At 44.7% G+C, this 17,948-nt stretch overlaps 1 protein-coding gene across 2 annotated transcripts in view; it reads right to left on the reverse strand.

Annotated features, from left to right (window-relative positions):
* zmiz1a (zinc finger, MIZ-type containing 1a) overlaps nucleotides 1-17,948 on the reverse strand; it is a 98,574-nt gene that overhangs the window by 48,758 nt on the left and 31,868 nt on the right. For both annotated transcript variants that reach the window (XM_062401018.1, XM_062401017.1), the window contains exon 3: nucleotides 12,146-12,226. The gene's annotated coding sequence lies outside the window, so the exon portion shown is untranslated. The remainder of the gene's footprint in view (nucleotides 1-12,145; nucleotides 12,227-17,948) is intronic.

Raw genomic sequence — 17,948 nt, forward strand, 5'->3', positions numbered from 1 at the left:
ACACACACACACACACACACACACACACACACACACACACACACACACACACACACACACACACACACACACACACACACACACACACACACACACACACACACACACACACACACACACACACACACACACACACACACACACACACACACAAGCAGAGATGCAGAGAGTGGAGCATAAGCATCTGGATCACACAAATGAAGTCTATTTTCTGATGGAAGACAGACGGATCCGCCGGACAGTCGCCGCTAATCTGCCATCTCCCCTCTCCTCCCACCGCCACCTATAATCCCTGACAGACAGATAGCCAGCCAGGAAGAAAGAGTTAAACAGTGACAGAGGTAGAGGGAGGGAGCAATAGAAAGGGAGAGATGATGGCTGAAATAGGCTTGATCTTATCCCCGTACCTGAAATGAAGTGGACGGCCCTCTTGCTAAACAAACACTAGCACTTTGCTAATGCTTCTCAACACAACGGAAGACGGACGATGTTTCCTTCACACTTGCGGCTGCCTTGTTTGATTTGCTGGCACAGCTGGGCGTATATAGCAGGAGAAATAATACACTTTGCAAGCCGATTGAAAGCTGCAGCCGTGGAGGTCTCACTCGCGTCTCGTTAGGTGACAGAAGACTCGGCTGTAAACACGCTCCGAATGAGACAGCACACAGAGCCAGGGCCATATTTCTTCCAATTAAGAGTAACTGACTTGTAATTTAGCCCGATCTCCTGTGGGTTTGCTGTGTGCGAGGCAGCCACAGCGCTGTAAGGGGAGTGGACATAAAGATGAGGTGTATGAGTGTGTCCTGTGCGCTACAATACGTGCTTTGTATTCATTGCAGATAACAGGAGGCCGTTGGAGGAGAGAAAACAGCAGCCATTGATTTTTTGTGCTGGGCAGGCATTTCTCCATTGCAGAGTCTGGTCGATACACACACACCAAGAGCAGGGAGCACCGGTGAGAGGGGTGTGGGGGGTGGTTGTCTCTGGACAGCGCATGCAATCTCACACACACACACACACACACAAACACACATATTGGTTGTCAACAGCGAGTGGACACAAGGCCCTGTCAGGTAATCACAGCGATCTTATTACCTGCCGCCACATTCTCTCACACTCACTCACACACACACACAAACGATTGGAGGCAAATACCACCACTTTGCAAACACAAGCCTAAACGAAGGCAAAATGAACAAATGGATTCAATAAGGCAATTTCTTTACTGTGCGTAGGGCAGCAGAGGGTGGGGGCCTGTTTCAGCATTAAATCCTTTATCAAGTAGCCAGCAAATCAAACATTGATTTTCATGAGCCACTGTGCCGGGGGCAATAAGGATCTCCCCCATCAACTGAGGCTGCACTAGCCACACACACACACAAACACACACTCACACACAACAACAAAAAGCAACAAACACGTGGGACAGCAGGCACTAAATGAACTTTATGTGGAAAAGTAATTGCCGCAGTCTAAATAGGAAAAACATTTGCAAGGCTATTCTGTTTGAGGTTGGCACGGTGTGGGGACACCGGGCAGCTGTGATCAAAGCTGCACTGCCTCGGCCGGACAAGTGGCCATTAGAGGGGCATGCTGACAAAAATGGCAGCTCATCTCATGTTTATTTCAATGAGACACAGAAAAAAAACAATATTACTTTTACTAAAACGGTTTCAGTTCAGTCGTTGAAAATAAACTCATTCCATTATTATGAGCTTATCTTTGATTAATGCAACCTATGTATCAGCAGGTTCGGACTCCTGAGATTTGAAAATTGAACATAACCATTATTTGAATTTTTTACAATCTCAGTGGCAAATCATCGCAAAGCTGTGGCAGAAAGACAAACCAAAGTTTTCACATTCAGGTAGATAAGTTAGATTAACTTACTTGCTAAATCAAAGTTGTACAAGACTCAGATGGTGTCCGGTCAATGTGGGGTGACACGTACAGACAAACGAAAAACCACATTTATCAAAAGTGATGCTACACTGCTGGTTGTGAGGGAGGTTGCAGTGGGAGAACCCTCCAACAAATAACTGATTGTTACAACTTGTCAAAATTTGTTGTGGACCCACTGAACAAATGGGCCAACCATGACACACAGAATTTCCATTTTTCATAAGCTATATTTACTACTTTTGTTTTTAATCCCAAATTAAGGCTAACAAGTACTTCCTGTGTATCTTTAAGTTCTAAAATACTTTTTGTATTTCCTTCATTTTAAATGATTTTTTTTCCTTGCACGTTTATAACTGACACTGTTAAAATCCATGTTAACTTGCTAAGAGTCTTCTTCCCTGCATTTGTAGATCAGTGGGATATTGGGAAATAAATGGTAGGAATGTCTTCACTGCTATAAAAGAACAACCAAACAAAGCAGTAACCATGTGTAAAAAACTATTACTACATAGCACTCCTAGTGGTGAAAAACTTAACTGGCTACCCTTAAAAACACATGTCTTCTTTACAAAAGTGTTGACACTATGTCCACAAGACTGTTTGGTCTCAGAGCATCGCGCTGAAAGAGTCACAACCTGATTCAAAAGTCCACTGAGCACACTCGTTCACAAACCAGCTTTGCTCCCAATGAAATTAAACCGCTGTGACATGTTGAGCTGTTTGCCGAGAGCCCGTCAGAGACAGAGGATGATGAACAGGCACTCGCAGAGGAACACAGAACACACAGCCATGTGATGGATACACGCACAGGGAAGCAAGATGGAAAAACAGGCTCAGGAAATTGGCCAGTTCCTGTATAAGAGAGGTAGAGAAGGAAAGCCACGGGGAGAGTGGGGGGGGCTGGGGGGGGGGGTTGAGTGGAAGAAAACAAGAGGCGAGAGCGACTGACAGAAAGAGAAAAAGGTGCTTTACGTAACGCTCAGTGTCACTGCTGTTTTTTAGTTTTTCAGACACAACAGAATGTCTGATTGTCAGGAGTTTCCACAAATTCTTAAAAGCCTCCACAGTCTGTGTTTATTCAGATGGTGGAGGCTTGTATATCATGTGCAAAATAACTTTTTTATAGTCTCACATATATGAGCCACATTTATTACGTGTTTACTAAGTTGTGAAAATATTCAGACGGAGAGATGCACTGATGTGAATGCTGCAAACTGGAGCTGGAAGCATCTGTTTTCAGTCATTTGGTCTCGTATACTTGACACTGATGACTCTCACTGACAGGCAAAACACATTACTGAGAAAAATCCACAACACAGCCACGAAAAGTTGGATGAATACCAAACTGTTTCAAAATAGAATATTTGTAGGGTCCAGGTCCTTGCATTAATTACCTTTTTCTTATATGATAATAATATACATATCTTTGGAATTCGGACTTTTAGTTGGGATTTGAAGACACCTCGGACACTCATGGGTGTTTTATAGGCAAAATGATTTATTGGTCATTTTAGAAAATAACCGGCTGATTAATCCTATAATGACAATAATAAGCAGTTGCAGCCCGGGGACGATTAGTCATAATGTGAGAACAAGCATGTCATAGTGTGACTTATTTCCATTGTAACTGTGTGCTGTTCCTGAATGGCATTCAGGGTGTAAAGACACACAGTGAATTCATTGTAAACTTGTTTTTCAAAAAATTTAAATGTGCCCTTGCGCATGTTGTGTGTCGCCTAGTCAGACCGGTCCTTCCCTCGCCCTACCTCCACAGAGTGAACTTTAGCCCCATGAGACCCGTGGAGCAGGACAGATGACCCCTGCAGAAATCGGAGCCTCTTGGTTTCCATGTGAAACCAGACAGACACCTCACCCACTGGATTCCTCGCTGGTGCACGGGGTCTCAAACACAAATACACACACAAGTCCAAACAAAACGCACAAAGACATATGTGCTCACATGCAATAAGAAACACCTGTTCAGTCTACACAGACACGCACTGGTACACCAAGTGCTCACACCGAGTACACAAACAATTCAACAGGCACAAAAAGTTGCCTTGAATGACAACACAACATTCAAGCGAGTCTCGAGTATGAATTTCCTCATACACACACAAACACTTAGCAACTTAAGCAAATATTTCTCAACATGAGCAGCAGATATGACTAAGACCGGCTCTATTGTATCTGCCGCAGTGGCGTGTGTGCGTGTCTGTAGAGAGCAACAAAAGAAACAGTAAGAATGCACTGCTCATGTTTCTCAGGCAGATATGTCGAGGCTTTGTTAGAGGACGGACAGGAGTCGTGAAGGAAGTGGAGAAAAGAGGGGGAGGCAGAGCAAGAAAGTGAGACTAACTTTGTTACTAGTTTTTGATCCATTAAAAAAGAAGAAGAATTGAGTGCCTCTGTCTGCCTGTATGCATATGTTCATCTGTATGTGTAGCTTTGAGTGGGTGAAACTTGGACGTCGATTGTGAGAGGTAGAAATCTGACAAACCTCAAAAAAAAACACAAAAAGTCAAACTACATTAAACGCCAAGTGTACCGAGACGTTTTGCTAAATGAAAAAATGACAAAAATATGCTGACATATCTTGTAGCACTATATTTTACATTATACATCAAAAAATATATATACTGGCCTGAAAATATATTTTACTGGGGGGAAAAAGACATTGTAGTTTTTGACAAACGTCAGACAAGTAGAATTAAATGGAGCATTTGATGGTGATATGTATTTTCCGCTGTGCTTCAGTATTTACAGCAAACTGGTGCAACAGGGAAAGGATATAAACTTTGATTCCCATTTTCACTGTGCTGAAGGGACATGTCAATTTGTGTGAAAGTGTCTATTTTATGAATTCAACAACTGAAATTTATGGCACAGGCTTTTGGTAAAACAAAACACTTCTACAATAAATCAATTGTTTTTTGTTTTCTTTATGAAGACAAATGTTAAATAGGATGCATTATCATGGCATCCATGGCGCACAAGATCATCCTTGACTATCGCTTAAAACAAAGGATTGAACATTCTAGTATAGGTTGCAAAATTCAGGTATTAAAACTAGGCTTCGACTGAAAGGACAGACGGAGGAGGGATGGACAGATTAGGTGAAGGTTAGAAGCATCAATTTGCAGTATAAATGACAAGTCTTTGTGTGGACGTGTATGCCAGCATCTCCTTTTTCCTTTTCACAGTTCATTAAGAGGAGCCACTTCAGCACTGGGCTATTGTGGCTGTAGGCACAGCATCTCCCAGCACATTGTGCATCCCCTAATCCTTCACTATATCTGTGCTGCGTCAATACCACTGCATTCTTTGCTTTCTCTCCCTGTGCTTCTCTTCCCCCGCCCGCCCGCTCTCCTTACCTTCACCATTCCCACCCTGCAGGAATTACAGCCTCCCCCCCAAGGTACTGCTAGAGGTCCATCCTATCTCTTTTCCTTCCTCTGGACAAAACAGAAAGGAAGCAGGGGAGGGGGGTAATAACAGAGAGCAGCGGGGGGTGGGATGGCTCTAGTAAGGTTATTAAGCCTCACACACAAACACACGGTTCGCCACAGGGCCACTGAGGTGAGGCCCCAGGGGGTGCGGGGGCCATTTCTGTTTGTGCGTTTGTGTGTATTAGTAGTGAAGGCCCTTTATGTGTTCATACTGTGAGAGGTGAATGATGAGCCCACCCACCTCTTAATGCACCTAACACACTGCTTGATATTGTTTTCTGAAGGCCAACACTAATATCTTCCACTGTTTATATTATTTACACTACAGCTGCCACTATTCATCATTTTAGATCGATAATGTCTTTAAATGGATCATACTCGCGCTGAAAAGGTTTTAAAGTCTGCACGTCCTCCAAAAGTGTATCCTCTAAAAAGAATGGCCACTCCAAACACAGTTTAGGTCCATCGTGTAAAAGTGAAGGTATGCACTGAAACCTAAACAAATCCAGCTCATTTCAAGTGGGTTAACAGCTCCTCAAGGCAGAGCGAGACGCGTTTCATTGCAGGCTTTACAGACAGTCAGCCCCTGTAGCTGGTTGAGTAAAAAACACCCACATCAAGCTGTAAAAAAGTTCTTTGGTTCCCTTTTTCATATAAAATGATTTTAGTATGCACTGCACTCTGAGATTATTGATGGAATCAGACCAAAACGCTGCTGTTAGACCGACACACACTAACTGTGGTGGAGCAGGAGAGGAAACAAGAGGAGAGGTCCGGTTGTTACTGGGTCTATCTTTACAGCAACAAGGATAAAGGCTCTTTAAACAGGATTTGGCCTGACCCACCTCTCTGTAGCTGGGAGCTGATACAGCAGTGCATGGCCAGTGGTGGATCATTTTTCATCTCCAAATCTGCTTTGGCATGGGCGGGGTGGGGGGGGTGGGGGTGGGGGGGGGGGGGGGGGGGGTTGGGGCCGGCGCAAACACAAAAACACAGAGGGACTCTGACGAGGAGGAGGAGGGGCCGCCCGGGCCAGGGTGCTCTGAGGTCTATTGTGGTGGTTTTCATTGGTGCGACTCCCGACAACACGAGGCTGGGTCTTCCCCTCGCTGCTCAGCTGAGCAATCAGGTCACCTCATCTTGACAGACACAAACACATGCACGCACAGACGTAAACACACAGCGACGTGCACACGCACGTGTAGACACACAGCGCACGCAGCCCGCAGCTGTTGCCAATGATGTCAGTCGTGATTTGGCCCAACTAGCCTTTTGTTTCACCGCGTGAGCACGGAGGAGAGGAGAAGGCTTTGGTTGGCAGAACAGTGAGACCTTCTCTGTCTTATAACTACTGGTCACAGACAAGGAAGTCTCAATGCAAAACAAAGACAGTGTTCATGTTTAAAGAGTTAAAAGGTTATAAAATAACATTATCAAATAACTTTGATAATCAACAAATTGTAGAAGTAATTTAACTTGCAAATATTAGGATTCACTGTATTTTCTTAGCGTATATAGTTGGAAGTGTATCAATAAAATCTGCAAAAATATATATTAGCATGTTCAGACACAGCAAAGACCTTAGGAATATTGGGGATATCTGTGGATTTGAAGATTGTTGGAAAGATTTGGGATAATATAAGTTTACAAGCCTACAAAATATGCAAAATAGGTCAAATTGTACTTTTACATATTATAACTTGAATCTCATCTCACGATCAGTTAGGCCTATATTTTTTAGATATTTAGAAGTTATTTTAAAGGTAAAACTGAGTAGAAGGAAGTAGCATACAGGAAAAATACAATATTACAAGCAGGTCTTGATAATTGACAGCAGGTTAGTGACACCTCACTGTAATGAGTTTAAAAACCTAAAAACCTGAAAACCTGACATGGTATGATGCTAGTTAAAGACTGCCACTCCTGTCAAACACCTCCTTACCACCTATCCAACACAAACACACAACAAACACACCAGCAATCTCCGCCTCCAAACCCCTGATGTCTGTTGGCAGAACTGTCTGAGGAGCTTAATTGGTACCTTCTCATTTCTTCCTCTCTCTCTCTCTCTGACTTTGTCACTCTCATGCAGGTGTGTGTATGTGTGTATCTTCATGGCACACGGACAAGAGCGTGGGTGCCACTAAACGAAAACAGAGGCCGGAGCAACTGCACACTCTGTGGCGATGCGGTCAGGCGAGCCAACTTGGTTAACCAAATCTTGTGGAGGGATCCTCGCCTGAATTAGGCGCATGCTGCAAACAGACACACGGAGGCACACGCACAGATGCACACACAAGTTGTCCCGTTGCCCGGTGCAGCTTTCCTGCTGCCAGTAATGAGGAGGTTTGGAGATGTGCATTTGTTGGTGCAGATCTAAAACACACACAGTCTTAAACGGTTCACTCAACGGGCTCGCACACTCACTCAATCACATGCACGTCAAGAGAGTCATCATCCGACTTGTTTTCACATTTGTGCACAGTGGCTTTTAGTGCTGCGTGCTCAGACACACACACAGGGAGGCGCCTATCACACCTGCAGACATGAGATAGATACATAGCATGAGACACTCTTCTACTGAGCTATTATGCTGTCAGTGACATTTTCGAAAATTAATCCTACTCCTCCTGACATTTTACGGAGCGGTTGGTTACAGTGCAGGCAACTATACAATCGGCCTGCCTCTTGATCTGAAATATGTGTTCGGTGGAGGCCCGGCAGCCAGGGCTGCTTGTTGGAGCAGTGATTTGATTAGGTTTGCGTTGATTACAGTCTTGTTGGTTACAATATACAGCTCTATCAGGGAGAGCGAGCGGGCGGCGGGGGGAGTGATTGAGAGCGGGACTGTCAGTTTGTCAAACTGTCAGGACGCTGACTTTTGTGTTTGGTTCGAGGTGTTCGCGTGTGGAGGCGAGCGCAGTTTCAAAACGAATCAGCCGATATCAAAGAGCACCAGTGAGGATATTAATACAGATCTGTTAGCAGTTATCAGGAGAACGATAGGATGGCTGTGCTTGCATTGGCCCCTTTGAATCAGATCACGGGCAAAAGGAAAAGGAGCAGTACATCTGAGCAGCTCCCATTTCACAAACAACGCTATCACAGACAAACACTTTGAACGGCAAGTGCCTTGTCTTGGCATTGTGCTCGAGAGCTGTAGACTTTAGCAGCACAGTGGCGCGGCGGCTCAGTCGTGGTGTGTAATATTGGCTGAGAACAAATAATCTGAAAAGCCTCAAATGCCCTCTGCCTTTGTAAGCTTTATGAAATATTAACCAATTTAATCTACGGTCTTTTTTTCTCCCAGAGAACATACTGTACTGCCACTGATTCCCTGTAAACCAACAATCATTCCTGAGATTAATTCTAAGAAATGCAGCCACATTTTTGATCTGTGAAAGCCGGGGACGAGGTGTAATTATTCCCTTCCATGTATCATGTTTTTCTATTAATTAGGTTTGTGCCGGTGAACGTCGCTCTGCTTGTTTAAGCGACGGCCGTGGAGCCACAGGCATCTCTCTCTCCACACCGCTTTGTCTCTCACAGCGAGTGCGCCGGGTGGAACACGTTATTATAACATTACCGGGCTTAACAGCCAGCAGTGCTGCGTCTGATTGGAGGTCAGATCCGTGTTGTACCCCGTGAAGATATTTTTTTAAAAGACCCGATATGATACCGTGTTTAGCAAAGCAATTTCCACAGGCCTCGAGGCAGAACAAAAGGGCAGAGTTCACTGGGAGCAGATAGAGCTCCGCCGCCAGCATGTGACCAGGAAACGAGGGCCGCCGCGTAAAATAGAAAATCATTTGAAGGGATTTTGCAGATTGCAGATTTAATGTCCGTCTGATGGAAAAAGAGAGAGAGAGAGAGAGATCAGAACTAATCCTCTTAGCTGTTTGTTTGGTAATCTGATTTTGTATGATTTTTAGGCTGCCATCTCTGGCTGTGGTTACTGATGCTGTCTCTGGATTGACCACAGCCATTTTCACCTCCAGTGCTCCCCCTCCTCCTCCCCCTCTGGTATATTGGGGTTTCGGCTTGACGTATAAACAAAATATCTGTAAATCCCTGGCGCGGCTCACCAAACGCAGCAAAGTGTCTACTTATGAAATGATTCCCCGCACTGACATCGCTCCAGAGAAGGCACACTATGGCCGTCCCTGCTCCAAATAAATGACCTACTTTGCACATTAACACACATTTACATGCACGCTCGATCTCGGGCTCAGACACTTCTCGTTTAACATGGCTCCGGTCCAATTCTTAGAAAACGCCGCCCTTGTCTTATTCTCCCTCCATCTTTGAGGGGATCACTTTGGCACCACAGCTGAGTAAGGAGAGGTTAAACCACTTTTTCCTTTCATCCTAACTCGGAAAAACGAGGGGACAATATGCACCGGGTTCACAGAGGCCCACCTAAGGTGCTCACAGCTCAGGCAGAGCTATTTCCAGACCACCAGCCCCTCCCGTCTCCTCCACCTCCACCTCTGGTGGGGAAACCACACATCTGCACAGGCCCCAGTCACAGACATGACTCAAGAATGGATCCATTATTCACACAGGCTGTTAGGGGACTGGCACACAAGGGTGGGATGTGGTGGTGGGACACGAACACTCACTTTTACTCACTTTACTTACTTAGAATTGCTAAGGCTGGCAAAAACACATAATGAAATCTCAGCATTCCATGTATTATTAGACAAATTACACAATGTCATATATAAATATCCACAGTGTGAGACCGTTTTTCTCAGCGTGTCCATGTGTGCGTTGAATGCTCCAATGAAGTGTGTGAACCATCAGGGGCCAGGTGACTGCAGACCCACACAGACCCACACAATACAAAACCATGCGACACAATAGTGCAGTCCGACTGAACATGGCTTCATACAAACGTCATATCAAGTTCAGAGAACGCTTGACAGCACAACGCAGCTCCACACGACTCGACATGGATGAATGTATAAGTGCTCTCTCTCAACACACACACCCCCACACACACACACTCACACACTGAAGCCAGATTGTATACGAGTTTGCTCACGGACCATGATAAGAAAATGTGGTAAATGCGTAATCTGATATGCATGACTTGAGGTTTCTCTCTGCCTTTCTTTTCCTCTTGGAAATCGCAGGTTGCATCCATAATTTACACCAGCCTCCGTCTGTTTCTCTCCTTTCTACTCCCTCCCCATTTTTCCTCCTCCCTCCATCTACCCTTCTTTCTCCTGGCAATCTGGCTTTTGCAGCTTTGCTCATTAGCATATTGCAGAATGTGCAGATGCCACCAAAAATTATTCACCTTCCAGCACTCTGATGCCGTTTCACATGAGTACAAACTACTGTGTTGACGTTTTTTGTGTTTTTTTTTTGCTCAGTCTCCGCAAACATAAGCAGAGGGACGTGGTCTTCTCTTGGCTCCAGTGTGTTTGGATCATAACGAGTTTGATGTGCCCTCTCATCTGCACTCACCCCAATTACATCATGCATCACGCCAGTCAAAGGTTATTGATACCGTGATGAAGACGATGGAGTGCTTCCTCTCAGGCGAGGTTTAAATTAATTTGTATTATTCATGCAGTCCAAGGGATAACCGAATACAAAATATTCATACTGTTCAGAGGCTAATTGAACACGGTATTCATGCATGTTTTTGCATCAAATAGACACTTGTAATGCAGTCCAGAAGAAAGCAAATGAAAGGAGGATAGGTATCTGGGGATTGAGACTTGTCCTCCTCTTGGAGATTGATATTGGTATTGATGGGGGCGGATCAATGGCCACACATGGTAACAAACCACCCTGCTTTCACTGCTGTCCAGGTTTCACACCCCTGAGACAGCATAAATCAGAGATGAATATGGCTACTGCGCTATACACGTGAGAATGTGGGCATCAAGTGAGCTTTTGCTATGATCCACCAAACCAGATGAAGCAAGGTGATGCAGAGAAGAGCGTCTGTTGAGCCCGACCTCCCTGTTACCTGACAAACTCCAGCTGTGTGCCGTGTGAAGAAATCAGCCACAGAATCCCAGTCGCATTCGTGCAAATCATTACGTAAACATATGCTTTCATTCAAAAACAATGGCGGTCAGCCTCTTTAATTAATTCAGCATGTCCTGGCGTGTCTGTGGTCCAGTATTGTTCTTTGAAAGTATCACAATAAGAGACAGTGTTGTATCGATGTCAGTCTCATGGGAAAATAAAAGGACTAAGCACTTTTCTTCACTTTTAGTTTTTGACAGCACACTGTTTTATTCCTGGGTTGCTGTATACAATAATTACAAGTGCATTATGTTCCAGGACACAAATGCCTGTGTGCAGGGGCGGATCCAGGGGCGGGTCCAGGGGGGAATTGGCCCCAGCTGAAGTTTGATTGGCCCCCTGAAGAAGTGCCCCTGTTCTAGCTGTAGACTTTTTTTTTTAAACCTGGTCATACTAACGATAAATATGAGGATTTGTTCAGACATTGTATTTTCTAAGCTTTTTTTAAGTACACAATGTGCTTGTACAAAGAACACTTTTCAGTAAACAAGGAATGACTTTAATGTCAAGCCTGCTGAATCAGGAATTATACGTTGGACATATAATTGGCCACTTTGTGTAAATTGCGGCTCTTATGTGGCCCCTAGAAAAATCCTAGATCCGCCACTGTCTGTATGTTAAATGGCTGGTATGATGCAACGAAAAACTGAAACCAAAATGCGATCTATCTCACAAAATCAAGCTGAAGCAAATGTGTGTCACCATACGAGCAGTGGAAGACATATGTTCATAATCAGGATCCTTACCAGTGCGGTGGATGAGGACGCTCCTGTGTTTCCTTTTAGGCAAAATCTGCTTCTTAATCCTCATCAATCACAGAGGCGAGTCTAAAATGAAACAATACAGAAACACAGCACACATCAGGGAGTGTGACAAAACTCAGCTTTTTAGTGATAGGAAAACAAGACTCAGGTGGCATCATTTATGAAGATGTAATAAAGCACCCCTGTCGTCAATCTGACAGATTGGAGACACATAACAAGGGCTGACAGAGCTGTGGGAGAATGTGCATCTCTAATCCCCGCCAAATATGAAACGTAAAAAGCTTAAGTGACAAATACGAGTTGATTTCCTCGTCTTCCCTCTGAATGTTTTGCACCCGTCTCGTTGCAGAAGCAGTCTTCTTTGAACTCTCCGGGCTCTAATCATGGAGGAATGTTTCTTTCTCTGCTTCAACTACGACGTGCAGATCTGCTAATGGGAAGACCACTCGCTGACTATTAATACACTAGCCTACACTACAGGACTCCATATTAAACTATATCGCTCATTTAGGCGTTTGAAACTCCCACATCATTTTCATTAATATTCTGCTAGACTGCCTCGCAAAACAGTCTGGCTCACATTTGTTTTGTTTTTTCTTTTCTCCACGTGTATACTTGTGCAGCAGAAGAGACTTGAGCTATCTTCACAGGCTACAGATTCCCCCACATTTAATTACTATTAACACCAGCGCTAGCCGGCTAAATACGCCTCCATGATTTATTCATTTCCCCCCCATACTTGAGTCAAATTAAATTAGTCATATGGGTTTAATTAACTAAATATGATCTGATATTGTAATTTCACACTTGGATATGGGATATAGAGAAGGATACTTGAGCACAAAAGAACCCTATGGTAAACCTCTGCTCATTAGAGTATCTTATGTGTAGTCATGTTGGCATTACCAACAGCAGCATTAGCTGAACGATTGCTCCTAATCAAGGTTTACACACTGGGAGGTTACCTTTATTCCGAAAGAAGAGGGATCATTCCGCTCACACCATTATTCACTGCTCCTATTAGTCATCCAACCATGGCTAATGCAAGTTACTCCCTTCAAATGTTCTGCCACCTCTGCTCTGCTCATTATTATTACTGAGGACCACAGAAATGCAATTGCTCCAGTTGAGAGCGTCGATTCACCTCACCAACAAAATTAATTTATTCATTTTGTAAAGGTTATAAAAACGTCTGTCTCTGAGATTATAGAAGCAGGTAGTGAAAGAAATTCAGTTTAAAGTTGCCACAATTGTCTGTTAATGCAGAGTAACAGTAAAATCAGAATTTTACAGTGCAATGTTGTTAATGTCACTATTGCACTAAAAATTCATTCACCTGAATTGTTTAAAGCAGGAGGAAGAATCTGAACAAAGCTGTAACAAACTAGAAATGCAAGGCCCAACAGTCCCCTCATGAAACAACATTTTACTAGATCAGGGCTTTTATTTGTTACAGTGCAGTATCAATAAATCTATCTATCTATCCATCGATCTATCCATCTATCGATCTATCGATCTCAAAATGTATTTTGTTCTTTCCTGATCCTTCCAACAAATTTTGTATTCATCCGTGCAGTGGTTTTTGTGCAATCCTGTTCACAAACAGAAAAAACAACCGAAGAACCAACAAACCTGCTCGCAAAATATCTGCATCTAGAAAAGCTAATGACAGTTGCGATAAAATGGGTTCTATGTAAATTCATCATCTTTAATAAGAAAAATGGCTTGGAAGAGTAATTATTTAAGACCTTTAATACGATACTAATATGTAGTAAGTAGTGCAAGGTAATCTAAGAGACAGTCAAATGTTCTATATTCAAACATTTGTGATTGTGACGGGGAAGGCCATCCTTTTGCAGTGAATCAATAGTGCTCACACAGAGTGAAACACATTCACCACAGGTCCTGCTGTGGGTTTTTCCTATTCAATTGCACCTGGCTTTCCCTGTGTGTGTGTGTGTGTGTGGGTGTGTGTGTGTGTACGTGTGTGTGTGTGTGTGTAATAGACCGAGTAGTTCTAAAGCACAATATCCAACGCTGGTGCTATTTCCCACTCACACAAAGGCTCCATCACGGCTCTAAATCAGCTGCAGTGAGTGATATAAAAAAGCATGCGGTAATTTACTGATGCCCAGTAATGAAACATGAGGCCAGTGTGGCATGTTTTCTCACTCTCGCCGAGAGGAAATATGGCTGCAGAGAGCTCCGCTGGCTCGAAAATACTGTCACAGCGCCGCACGACACAGGCAGAGTTATCAGAGAAAAAACTAAACAAATGGATGCATTGATTCACTTGTTGTTTATTTACAGCCCTCTGCGGAGAAGAAATAAATTCCCCTGTCGAGGCTTTGTTTCCCCATCACGCGACACGACGGGATGCATGAGAAGAAGGGTGAGAAGGCCACACACAAATGTAAGCATAGGCACACACAAACACACACACGCCTCTTACATCTGGATTAATCTCCAATGGGCGTCATCACAGATGCCATTAAACGTAGCAGAAGGCAAGAATCATGCAGGAAAGAGGCTGCCATCTGAATAATTTATTCAGAGGCTCATCTTGTCTCACACCAGGGGGATTTCTGCTTTCAATTTACACTGTTTTCCTCCCGTATTCAAATCAGGGAGCAGATTTATTGTGATTGGCACACGGAAGGTCAACGTTAGCGCGCTAGCGTCAACGCTGTCCTCGGCGGGCGGCAGCGGCGGTCTATTAGCACACCAGGATGGCGTGTGTACAGTCCGTGTGTGTGGCAGTCTTTGTTTACCTCAGTGTGCGCAGGGTGACACTGGAGAATAGGCCTGTGGAGAGCAGAGACAGCAGTGTGTGTCTGAGCTTATTAGGCTGCTTTCCAAGGACACAGGAGGCTCTAGACATTACACTGGCTGGGGATGAAAAAAACACTACTGCTAATCATAGCAGGAAGATGTTAGGACTGCAGACGGAGCAGGGGCTGGGGAAGGGAAGACAAAAAGGACAAGAGAGGGAAGGGAGGATGAGAGCGGGAGAGAAAGTGGAGGAGGAGAGCACGGGGTAAGAGGCGAAGTGGAGGAAGGAGGGAGAGCGCAGGATGAAGTCATGGCTCTCATGCATGTCCTCACTCTGTGTGTCACACTGGGACTGAGAAGAGGACAGAGAACGGTTCACTAAGGCACAGGTCATCTGTGACAGGATGAGCCACCATTAGCCAAAGGCGCACAGAGCAACTGACAAAGCAGGGAGGGGGGGGGGGGGACTCACTCAGAGTGACAACACTGTTGTATTTTCAAGACTTCTTTCTGAGATTTCCAGCATTGAGGCGGCACAAATGATCTGTTTTGTTGTTTTGTGCTGTTGTTGTATAATTCCTTGGGGAAAAGATCACTCCGTTTCACTTTAAACACAATGTAGGCGGCGTACATGCAACAGAGAGGGAGAACATATCAGAGACGTGAACAGTGAACCCTGTGTTTGTCTAAAGACGTTGTGTTAGAGCGCAGCGTCTCATTCTCTGAAAGGCAATCCAAGCTTTGAGAAACGGGTTACGAGGCTGCTCGGGGGGGGAAAACTGTGCTTACCAAGCAAAATGACCTTGTCATTTCCAGTAGTAAATTGGTATGTGCTAGCTGGCACTGATGACAGGACTTGGCTGTTTCTTCCGTTACGGGCATGAATGGCCCTGTAGTAGCCAGGCACAGTGCAGCGGTTCAACAAGGCCTCTTTAACCAGCAGAATGACAGGCAAGCAGACGGGCGGCGAGCCAACCACAGACATTCAGCGCTGGCTGTTGCAATAATGCCAATTCAGCCAGACCAATGAGGCCACGTGACAAGGGCAGTGATAGAGAGAGAGAGTGGGAGAGAGAGAGAGAGAGAGAGAGAGAGAGAGAGAGAGAGAGAGAGAGAGAGAGAGAGAGAGAGAGAAAGAGAGAGAGAGAGAAAGGAGATTGGAAATCTGCGATTGCTTCCACTGGCTGTGTCTTTACTTTTCTTTGGTTTATCCCACCTCCATATGTCTACATATGTCTTCTTTCACCATTGTCTCACAATCCTCTCATGTTTACTCTTCAAACAGTCTTGTTGTCTTTTTGTTACCATAGGGAGTTAATGAATGTGTGGCTTGTTAAACTTTTTATGTCAGCGTCTGCAGCCCCGAGTGTCGCGTCAGTAGCCCCTTTTGCAACCTCCGTCTCTTGGAAATCTCCGTGCAAACCGAGGGGGAAACTCGGCACCAGTATGACACAGCAAGGAGGAATGCACCAGCGGATGTGGCTCTCTCTCTTCCTCTCCCTCTCTTTCTCCTTCTCAGTCAACCCCTGTCTCCTCCTCCTTCCCCTCCCGCTGTGGGCAGGTCCATATGCACCCAGTAATTATCTAGGTTATTTTCTCCGGAGGGCCAAATCCCTGTTTATGGGCATGAGCGTGTGTCACAGGGCCCTAGCTGTCAACCCGCAGGACGCTGACTCTGTTGACATCCCCTGAGAAAATCTCGGCTTCTGCGACCCAGCAGTTGTTCTGCTTTTGCCCCCATTAGGGTAAAAAAAAAGAAAAACCCTTTTGTTAATTTTCGATGGCTGTATCATGAACTCAAAATCATGTCTCGTGTGAGCTTCAACCTAAAGCTCTTGCCAAAACCCAGGAGTTATTTCTGGAAACCACCAACTAAAAGAACAGTATCCAGCAACAGTGAGGAAAAAAAAATGAATACTCATGCACTGAACCCCAAAAAATAGCAAAGGTGGATATGATTTACATCTGTGTTATTTATTCATTACAGACATGGGGGCAACGAGTGCATGTTCTACTATTAGTTCTACTGAACTGTAAAAGAAGGAGACAATTTTCTACTTATTGGTTCAATTTGGTTCCTTCCCAGAACCAGACACCCGGGAGAATTGTGCCCTGTGTTGGAGTGCACATTTCCCTTCAGTAATGGCAACAGAGGAAGTGAAAACTGTGAAAGGCCAGTGGTTAACAAGCCTCATAAAAAAACACTGGCCGATCCAACAAGCTAAGTATTATACCAGTTAATTAAGAGGCAAACAGGAGGTAACTTTGTTTTCTGAATGGGAAAACAGAGTAGGCTTGTTCACATCCTAGTTCATCAGCAAACAAGAGCCTGGAGCAACCTGAAGTGCTCAAAAGTAAATTTGCATGCACACAACTGTTACCCAGGGTCAGTGGCACACACACACACACACACACACACTCACACACACTAACACACACTAACACACACTAACACACGCACACATACATACACAGAAACACGCCCACTCACGCTCATCGAAATCGGCTGCTCCCTTCACAAAAGCTGCTTCCTCTCTGTTTCATCACGCAGGCCGGGCTTTGTTAGCGCGCGGAAATGCCTCCAGAGGGAATGAGAACACTGGCAAGTCCCTGCAGCTCTCTCTGAAGAGAGAGACGCGGGGGGAAAAGAGACGGGTCCTGCAGCTGCACGATCACACACACACACACACAAACACACGTGTTCAACCACACTCATATGCCAAGTGCCTGTGTAAGTTAAGGGCTCTGGTTACGTACGGAGATAACCGTGTTAACCTAAAGAACATAAACAGCAGTGTGTGGTTACAGGGCTGTCAGGGCACCGGAAGAGTCAGAGGAAGCGAACACTGACAGTACAGAATCCAAAGTTGGACTAATGTTGTCGCCGCCGCAAAATTATAGGCTCAAAGCTCGTACCACTGCTGAAAACAGGGGTTTTCCAGGGCGGGAATTACAAACTGGAGAATTAGGTGACCCCTGAGCTCGTCAATCATACAAGTATTGCTATCATGTT

The sequence above is a fragment of the Platichthys flesus genome, chromosome 12 (assembly GCF_949316205.1).
Source record: "Platichthys flesus chromosome 12, fPlaFle2.1, whole genome shotgun sequence".
Taxonomy (NCBI): domain Eukaryota; kingdom Metazoa; phylum Chordata; class Actinopteri; order Pleuronectiformes; family Pleuronectidae; genus Platichthys; species Platichthys flesus.